At 37.1% G+C, this 10,441-nt stretch overlaps 1 non-coding gene across 1 annotated transcript; it reads left to right on the forward strand.

Annotated features, from left to right (window-relative positions):
* The first annotated feature begins 9,114 nt into the window (after positions 1–9,114).
* On the forward strand, positions 9,115–9,221 carry LOC128296176 (small nucleolar RNA R71). Its single transcript, XR_008286724.1, has one exon. It is a non-coding gene; the product is annotated as a small nucleolar RNA R71 (small nucleolar RNA).
* The last annotated feature ends 1,220 nt before the right edge of the window (positions 9,222–10,441 follow it).

The following is a 10,441-nucleotide window of genomic DNA, read 5'->3' on the forward strand; positions in this document are numbered from 1 at the left end:
ATTTAATGGGATGTCCATGCTTGAGAATAAGAATTTATTTCTTCACGGTAAAAAGACAAATAGTCTAATTAAGAAGTGTATGTTTCCTAGAAAAATTGAATGCGATAAGAAGATCTGAGATTAATAGTGTGAAGATAATTTGGGTATTTAAAAATACTGAAATGATCATTGTTTATCTTTGAGTACAAATTCTTGAAATGTTGAAAATTTAAAGATGTATAACAAGAATCATCAGAATTATTTTAGTCGTTTGGGCACTAGAATGGAAATAGAAAAAGTTAATATGGATTTTCTTGTTTGGATCATTCCTGTCCTTGAAAGAGGAAAGTGATATATAGCGTTGTTAAACGTTATGAGGTGTGTAAATTATGTTGGTATATCCAAATGTCTGCTCACCAGATTTATAGAATTTCGTGTCTTTATAAATTTTGGATATCATAGAATTTTAATCTCCACTAATCGGATTGAGATCTAAGTTTCATATCATGATTTCTATGGAAAACTGGAAGAGGCTTGAAATGAAGAGTAGCTAAGGGTTGAATTGGCAAATAGTTGGACTGTGTGAAATTATAAAGAGTATGAGGTTGAGAAGAACTGACTAGTTTTACTATTCGAATCTGAAAAGATTCAGGTGCAAATGTATATGTAACATGATGGTATGGATCAGAATTTTGAGTACATGAGCTTTCTGGTAGAGATTAAGTTTCAGTAAAAATATTGTAAAGTGAATACCAGTTATGATTTTTGTATGTGAATTTAAAGAGATAGGTAGTAAAAGTTTAGCCTGAGTGAAATTTTGATACGTGATATTCGCGACAGGTTTTAAAAATTTATAATTAATCGCTCTTAAAACTAACTATTATCACGATGAAGGCAAGTGTATCTATCGAACAGTAATATAGGTTTAACAAGACTAGATTGTCGAACCCAAAGGAACCAAGAGCACTAGTAATTACTTTTTTTTATTATCTAGCCTAAAAATTAAGGGACTTGTTTATCTAAACTAATTAACAAAACTAAGGGTGCACAAAGAGAAAATTAGGGAAAAGCTTTTGGGAAAAACTCGATTGATGAAGACAATACCCATGGAAAAATCCACCTAGACTTCACTTTTTTTTTACTCTCAATCAGACGATTTATTCATTTGACTTGATCCGTAGAAATCCCTAAGTTATATTATTATCCCTCTCGAGACTAATAACATCTAACCCTAGATTGATTAATTGAAATCTCTTTCTAATTAACACCCTAGCGTTGCATTAACTCGATCTATGGACTCTCTTATTAGGTTTCACCCTAATCCGGCAAAATCTTGTCACCCTATCTCTGGCGTGCAATCAACTCCACTTAATTACGACAAATTTACTCTTAGACAGGGACTTTTGCTCCTCTGAATAAGCGCATTAACTTGAGTCAATATCCTGGGATATTAAAACAAGAACTAAGAACACATAATTAAGAACAAGTCAAATATTTATCATACAATTCAGATAAGAATAACAAGATCCGTCTTAGGTTTCATTCCCCTTAGGTATTTAGGGGTTTTAGTTCATAATTATGAAAGAAAACATCTCAAAAGAATAAAGATAAAAAACATAAAGAAAACCCAAAACTGTTGAAGGAAATTGAAGGGAGATATTCAATCTTGACGATGAATCCAGCTTCTGAGATGGATCAATCGGCTTCCCTTGAGTAATTCCTTGCCTCCTACTCCGTGTGTCCCCTCCTAAGTGCCTCCTCAGGTCTTTAAATAGGCTTTAGAATGCCTCAAAGCCCTCAAAAGTGGCCTTTTCCGAATAGAACTATACTTGGGTGATACGTGATATTCGCGATAGGTTTTAAAAATTTATAATTAATTGTTCTTGAAACTAACTATTATCACGATGAAGGCAAGTATACCTATCGAACAGTAGTATAACTCTAGCAAGACCGGATTGTCAAACCCAAAGGAACCAAGAATACTAGTAATTACTTCCTTTTTATTATCTAGCCTAAAAATTAAAGGACTTTTTTATTTAAACTAATTAACTAAACTAAGAGTGCACAAAGAGATATTGGGAAAAAGCTTTTGGGAAAAATTTGACTGATTAAGACAATACCCAAGGAAAAATCCACCTAGACTTCACTTGTTATTGACTCTAAATCAGACGATTTATTCATTTGACTTGATCCGTAGAAATCCCTAAGTTATATTATTATCTCTCTCGAGACTAATAACGTCTAACCCTAGGTTGATTAATTGAAGTCTCTTTCTAATTAACGACCTAGTGTTGTATTAACTCGATGTATGGATCCCCTTATTAGGTTTCACCCTACTTCGGCAAAATCTTATCACCCTATCTCTAGGCGTGCAATCAACTCCACTTAATTATGACCAATTTAAGGATCTATTCCTCCTCTGAACATTAACTCGAATCAATATCCTAGAATATTAAAACAAGAATTAAGAATACATAATTAAGAACAAGTCAAATATTTATCATACAATTCAGATAATAATAACAAGATCTGTCTTAGGTTTCATTCCCTTTAGGAATTTAGTGGGTTTATTTCATAATTATAGAAGAAAGCATCTCAAAAGAATAATGAATACAAAACATAAAGAAAACCCAAAACCCCTGAATGAAAATTGAAGGGAGATCTTCAGTCTTGATGATGAATCCGACTTCTGAGATGGACCAATCTGCTTCCCTTGAGTAATTCCTTGCCTCCTACTCTGCATCCCTCTCCTAAGTGCCTTTTTAGGTGTTTAAATAGGCTTTAAAATGCCTAAGAGCCCTCAAAATTGGCCTTTTCTAAATAGGGTTATATTTGGGCTCAGCAGTGACACGCCCGTGTGCGATTACTCCAACCCGTGGTCAAGGCTGTTGAATAGGCACGAGCGTATAGTCTGCCCATGTAAGTCATGCTTCGATCCTGCCAAAGGGACACGGCCATGTGACACGCCCGTGTGATGAAGTCCAGGCCGTGTTGATTTCCCATGTGGGTCCATTTTCTCCGTTTTCAGCCTGTTTCTCACTCTTTTTACTCTCCTATGCTCACCTAAGTATAAAACATGAAATTAAAGAATTAGGAGCATCGAATTCACCAAATCAAAGGAGAAATCATCCATAAATATGCTAAGCATGGGATATAAATATATATAAATTACGGTTTATCAAATACCCCCACACTTAAGCATCTGCTTATCCTCAAGCAAAATCCTCAACTCAAAATCAAAATAAATTCTTCTCAATTTATAATCCCTATCAATAATATCTCAAAATAATTCATAAGTATTCATACATTGAAAATTCAACTAAAAGTACATCAAAGTTTCAAACATTCCAAGTTGAGTATTTTATCAAGAAAACATAGGTGTCTCCCCTTATCTAAGTGATTACCTTTGATTAAAATATCACAGAGTTTAACATCCTCACTAAAGATCCACTCAAATTACTCAAGGTGTTTAAGGACATCAATTAAAGCACTCATTAGTCAATATGAAAAGCTATTTCCATAGCCTTGCTTGAAAATCAAATCTCCACCACTATATATTGAGCTGATGCATCAATCAAAAAGGTCTTTTAGAGGGTTGTATTGTCGCTTTGGTTAGGGGGTGTTGTCACAAGCTAAAAGAAAAGGCTAGAATCGAGATTGAATTGGAAAATTACTTAGCTATAAAAATAACTAGTCATCAGTTGAATACAAGTGAGCTTCTTATTAGAATATGGAATTAACACTCAAGCTCAAAAACGACAAATTACTACTAATATGTGTTGAAGTTTTTTTTTTTTTTTTAGAACAAGTCAAATGTTAGAAGAGTAAAACATAGCTAAGCAATTAGTTCAAATCAAATCTCGACAAAAATAGGGATCAAATTAGGGGATTTCAACAATAATGGTTATGCGTTAATATTGAGGGTAAATAAATTAATGGCTTGTTAGGCTCAAAGGGGTTCACTAAGGGTTCACTAAGTGAGCATGAAAAAAATAAAATATGCTCTAAAGGCTCAAGATCTCACAAAAATTATGGTTTTTTTATGTTCAAACTTCTGAATTTCAACTCAAGATAATACCTAAACCTAGGGAAGCAACCTAAAAGTTTTTTTTTTTTAATTCTTCAAAAATCAACTTATCATGCTTGATTCCCTAATATCTTAAAGTTTAAACAATCGATGCATAAATGCCTATGTTTTAATTCAATACATATCAATAAAAATCATAAATTAATTAAAATTCATTCTAATAGTGATATGAGTAATTCACGTGAGAATAAGACAAAATTCAGGGATTTATAATGATGATATAAAAGACCCCCCACACTTAAGATGTACATTGCCCTCAATGTACAAAGATAGATATATTGAAACATAAAGATAATTAATCATAAAATAGGGAGAGAAGTGAAACTTCCTGAATGATGAATGAATTCCTTGAATTGGAGTTATGGAGAACAATCGGCCAAGGAAATGACGAGAGTGGAGGAGGATACTCTAGTGGTAGTAGTGGTTTAGTAGTCCATAAGTCCTGCCCCAAAAGAATATTATATCTGATGGTAGCTCTGGTCATGGTCGAGCAGGACATGGCAGTCGTGGAGAACCTTTCCCAGTGGAGTTTTTAGTTCCTATGCGATGATGAGCTTTGGAGCTCTTTATAACTGTGATAGAATCAGGAACTTTTTAGGGAATATAATGAAGCATAATTACTGGTAATGAAATAGCCAAAACTATAAATTATTCAATAAAAATTATAAAAACTAAAATTAAAATAATATTAAAGAAAAATGAAATAAAAAGTACTTAAATAAGATAAATAAAGATAAAAGTGAAAATAAAAGTAATAAATAAAAAAGTTTTTAAACATCGTCATCGCTGAATGGTTCGCGAGGTGGTGTTGGCGATGAGATGTGAAGGTGCTAACAAATCTGGTGAAGTGTAGCATCAATGTGATCAAAATGCTAAAAAAACTGCTACTCAAATCGAGTAAGGCGCTCAGCGATGTCAGAGTATGAAGCCACCGCATAAACTGGATGATAGATGGGTAGTGGCTGAGGCAATGGGTCCTCGTGACGTGGAGGGACATCATCAGTAATGTCCTTTGGGTCCTCCTCATTGGTGGACTGGATGAGGTGGTACTGAGAAGGGTAGGTGCCACGTCGTTTCTTGATCATCCTCATATTTAGCATGCTCGACATGCCCTGTGGGGAAATATGATTGATGAGAGTAAGGGAGGATGATTGTGCTGCTGTGTTGAAGAGCCCAAAGTGTCGAGCCAATCGAGTCACATAGGGCCCGATAGAGATGACCTCTCTCCTATATCGCTCCGTCTGATGGCGGATGGCGAGGGAGATAAAGTAGGCAGGGTCGAAGACGTGCCCGTTCACCATGCTCCACAAGAGTGTGGGCCAAAATGGCATGTAGGTATCACAAGGATGGAGCGAGGGCTGATGCCTTAGAGTGGCTAGGCTCATAGGAGGCCGAGGCAGGGACGAGGTCCTTCCAACACTTTGAGGGAGAGTAGTGAATGTGGCGGTGGAGGGTGTCAAGTTTATTGTCGTCCATGAACTCCTCTGTATACAGCCCTAGTGCAATCCCGAACTCGAGTACGCTCAATTAGCTCACTAGACCACCAAGGCAGAACTAGACTGTTCTAGGATCGTCGAAGTTTGTCATGACAACTTGGAGATGGAAGGTCGAGCATAGTTCCATCATGAGCTCGAGGTATGTCGGCTCGATGATCTCAAAGAAGAGCCCCCACGGTTCAGTCGTCAGGAGGGCTCGGACCGCTTCAGCCATCTGAATTTGTTCAAGTGTGGCCCAGTCAATGCAACGCCCACGCCTAAGGGTCGGGCCTGTAATATCTGAAATAGCTCCTCTTGGGGTCCCAAGGGGAACTCGAGGAAAGGGCGCCTAATCTCCGTGATAGGACCAGAGGATGACGCTACTCCTTTCCTTTTCTTCTAGGCGAGGACAACGGTTTTCTTTCCACGTGAAGATGACATGGTATGTCTGCAGTGAAAAAAAATCGAAGTTCAACCAATATGCCCTAAGAATAGCATGAAAAAACAAAACTAACTAGGAATATTTCATAAGACTAACGTACTAGATGAAGAAAACAAAACTAAAAATTACTAAATGAAAATATATCAAGTTAATAAAATAGGACTATGAAAATAATGCTATGGGAATATCTAATGTTTGAATGCATGTGGGTAAGCATAAAATCCATGGAAACAAGAAAGATAGATGAATGTAATATAAAAAATGGCAAAATTCTTTAATAATAAGCATGAGTATTTCTATTATTCTACTATGAATATTCACTTAAAATAGTCAAATGGATCAGAGAAAACATGAAATAGGCAAAATATTTAAAGAAAATAGAGAGAAAAGAGTAAACAAACGCAAAAGGGAGAAGCTTAGGTCGTCGGAAATAGTGTTGTAGGCAGCGCACGGGCGTGGCAGGTAGGGCGTGTGGAGTTGCAGCGGCTAGGGTTAGGGATTTTTGGGGAGGGGGATGATGAATAGTGAGGGGTTTATATAGATTTTAGGGCACACGGCCATGGGGCACGCCCATGTGCCCTAATTTTTGCCTGTGTATTTCACGATTTTTAAATTTAGACGCGTCTGACATTCACCCCAAGCCCGTGTTCCTTTGGCGTGTGGGTACACACGACCGTGTCGCACAATCATGCCTTGCTTTGTTCGCTTCTCCCATGCCTGTGTATGATAGCCCATGCCTGTGTTAGTTTGACAGTGTCGAGCACGGGGTTTGGGCACGTCCGTGCTAAATTGATAGTTTAGCCACGGTTTCAAAACACGAGCGTGTCGCACACCCGTGTTGGTTTAACAATTTTGTCTACGGCCTTATCACACGGCTGTGGTGACTTATCGCATCCCGTGTTAAGGAAAAATTTTGCCCTGTTTTCACACGGTCGTATCGTATGGCCGTGTCTCCTCCTGTGGTGTGAGCACGGCCTAAGGCATGCCCATGTGCCTAGCCGTGTGGATGGGAAAACCCTGTATTTCAAGACTCAGTTAGTAGGTTAGATGTGAAAAACTAGAATTTAAATAAATCATTATTGTTAGTGCTAGAGTTGCCTCCCGAAAAGCGCTTATTTATAGTCTAAGCTCGACTTACCTTTCTGGTGCATGGTCATGGTGGTGTGAGGAGTTTACACTCCTCATCCCTGCTATCAATTTTATCAATATAAGGTTTAAGACGAGTATTGTTTACCTTAAAAGCATCAAATTTGGGATGAATTACCTCGACTGTACCATATGGAAAAATATTGAGTACAGTAATAAGGATTACTCTGTTAGGTTCAGTAGTGGTAATGCGAGGATCTGCTGCATCTAGTAGTACTTTGTTTCCAACCTTAAGTTGATTTGGTGAGGTATTGAGCTCGTCCTGGCTTAGTTTTGGTTTATTGAGTGTTCTCGATTTTTGTGCCCGCCATTCATCTAGTTCCTCGATTTGTAGCCTTCGTTCTTCATAGATAGGTCTTTTGTTGTTGCCTGAACATGGCTCATGTAGGTTCTTCAAACTTATTTCCTGTAAAGTAGGTTGCACCACATGGTCAGTTTTAGTAGAATGATTAATACAACCACCTTCAATTTTCAATGTGTTACTCGAATTACGAGCTTGAAGGGTGATTGTTTCGTTTCCCACACGAAGTGTGAGTTCACTTGTGCCAACATCAATTATTGTTCTAGTAGTTGCTAAAAAGGGCCTCCCTAAAATTAAAGGAACGTTACTATCCTCTTCTATGTCTAGAACAACGAAATCAACTGGGAATATAAATTTGTCAATTTTAACGAGTACATCTTTAATAATCCCCCTAGAAAATCTGATTGTTTTATTGACTAATTGAATACTCATCCTAGTTTGTTTGGGTTTCCTAAGACCTAGTTGCTTAAACATTTTGTAAGGCATGACATTGATACTATCCCCTAAATCAGCCAAATTATTATTAACATCTAGGCTACCAATTAAACAGGGAATCGTAAAACTCCCTGGATCTTTTAATTTGTTGGCCGGCTTATTCTGTAGTATGGCTGAGCAAATCGCATTTAGGTCCACATGCAATGCCTCATCCAACTTCCGCCTATTTGTTAAAAGCTCCTTTAAGAATTTGACTACGTTTGGCATCTGCGAAAGAGCTTCAATAAACAGTAAGTTAATATGTAACTTATTTAATAATTTAAGGGATTTACCAAATTGTTTTTCTATGCGATCTTTCCTTGTCACGTTTAGGTATGGCACACGAGGTTTGTATTCTTTACTTACCGGTTTCTGGTCATTGTGGTCCACCTCACCCTTACCTTTACTTACCACAGTTTCTTGCCTCGATTTTGGTTCAGGTGCAACTAACCCTTCCTCATCTTGAATGGTAATTGCATTGATTTGCTCCATTGGGTTAGATTCAGTGTTACTCAGCAGGCTACCTTGTGGTCGTTCAGATATCAATTTAGTGAGCTAACCGATCTGAGTTTCGAGCCCTTAGATAGATGCTTGTTGATTTTTAAGTGTTGCCTTGGTATTCTAAAAATGAGTTTCTGACATCGAGATGAATTTTGTTAGCATCTCCTTAAAGTTTGGCTTTTTCTCTTGTTGGTAAGGTGGTTGTTGGAAGCCTTGAGGTGGTAGTGGTCACTGATTCCCTTGGCCTCCCCATGAGAAATTTAGGTGGTTCCTCCAACTTGCATTGTAAGTATTACTATAAGGATTATTTTGAGATCGAGGATTATTATCCATGTAATTTAACTGCTCATTCTCCATGTTGTGGCCATAGGGTGGGTATTCTAAATTGCTTGATCCATCTCCACTTGCTTCGCACTACATTACTGGGTGAACCTGTGAAGAACCAAGAAAACCGTCAACCTTTCTGTTCAAAAGTTCTACCTAATTAGAGAGCATTGTGACCAAATCGACGTTAAAAATGCCGGCTGTTTCGTTGGTTTTGTCCTCATGACTTGCCACTGATAATTATTCAGTGACATATCTTCTATAAATTCATAAGCATCCTCAGGTGTCTTATTATTAATAGTTCCACTAGCGGCTGCGTTAATCATCTGTCGAGTCGAAGGATTCAGGCCATTATGAAAACGTTTGAACCTATAGCCAGAGTGGTAACCCATGGTGAGGGCACCTTCTCAAAAGGTCCTTGTATCTCTCTCATGCATCGTAGAGTGTTTCTAAATCCATCTACACAAAAGAAGAGATATCATTACGTAATTTGGTTGTTTTAGCCGGCGAAAAATATTTTAATAAAAAATTTTCGGTCATTTGTTCCCAAGTAGTGGTTAACCCTTGTGGTAACGAGTTCAACCATTGTTTAGCCTTATTTCTCAATGAAAAAGGGAATAACTGAAGGTGAATGGCGTCATCAGAAACACCATTAATTTTAAAAGTGTCGCAAAACTCTAAGAAATTTTCCAAGTGAGCCTTGGGATCCTCATCCTGCAAACCATCAAACTAAACAAACTATTGGATCATTTGGATGGTGTTAGGTTTCAGTTCAAAATTATTTGTAGCAACAACAGGCCTAACTATGCTTGATCTAGTTCCTGTTAAAGAAGGTTTAGCATAATCATACATAGTACGTGGAGTAGGATTCTAATTAGCAGCAATCGCAGGAGGTAGCGGATTTTCTTGGTTTTCAGCCATCTCTTCGGTTGTGGTTGAAGTATCGTCCTCTTACTCTTCCTCTGTGTATCTTAAGCTTCGCCTTATTTCTCTTCGATTTCTGTAAACTGTGTGATCGATCTCACTATCAAACAGTAATGATCCCAACGGGTTTCTTCTAGTCATACATTACAAAAACTTGCCAGAAACAAATAAAAGAAAAATTAGAAAATAAAATAAAATTTTAAATGGCAAATAAAGGATTAAGAGCATCGAATTCACCAAATCTAAGGAGAAATCATCCATAAATGTGCTAAGCATGGGATAAAAGTATGTATAAATTACGGTTTATCAAATACCCCCACACTTAAGCGTTTGCTTGTCCTCAAGCAAAATCCTCAACTCACAATCAAAATAAATTCTTCTCAACCTATAATCTCTATCAATAATATCTCAAAATAAATCATAAGTAATCATACATTGAGAATTCAACTAGAAGAATAGCAAAGTTTCAAACATTCCAAGTTGAGCATTTTATCCCGAAAACATAGGTGTCCCCCCTCATTTAAGTAATCACCTTTGATCAAAATATCACAGAGTTTAACATCCTCACTAAAGATTCACTCAAATCACTCGAGGTGTTTAAGGACAACAATTAAAGCACTCAACAGTCAATATGAAAAGTTATTACCATAGGCTTGCATGAAAATAAAATCTCCACCACTATAAATTGAGATGAAACATCAATCAAAAGGTCTTTAGAGGGTTGTAACGTGGCTTTGGTTAGGGGGTGTGGTCACAAGCTAAAAGAAAAGGTTAGAATCGAGATTGAA

Source organism: Gossypium arboreum, chromosome 7, assembly GCF_025698485.1.
Source record: "Gossypium arboreum isolate Shixiya-1 chromosome 7, ASM2569848v2, whole genome shotgun sequence".
Classification (NCBI taxonomy): Eukaryota; Viridiplantae; Streptophyta; class Magnoliopsida; order Malvales; family Malvaceae; genus Gossypium; species Gossypium arboreum.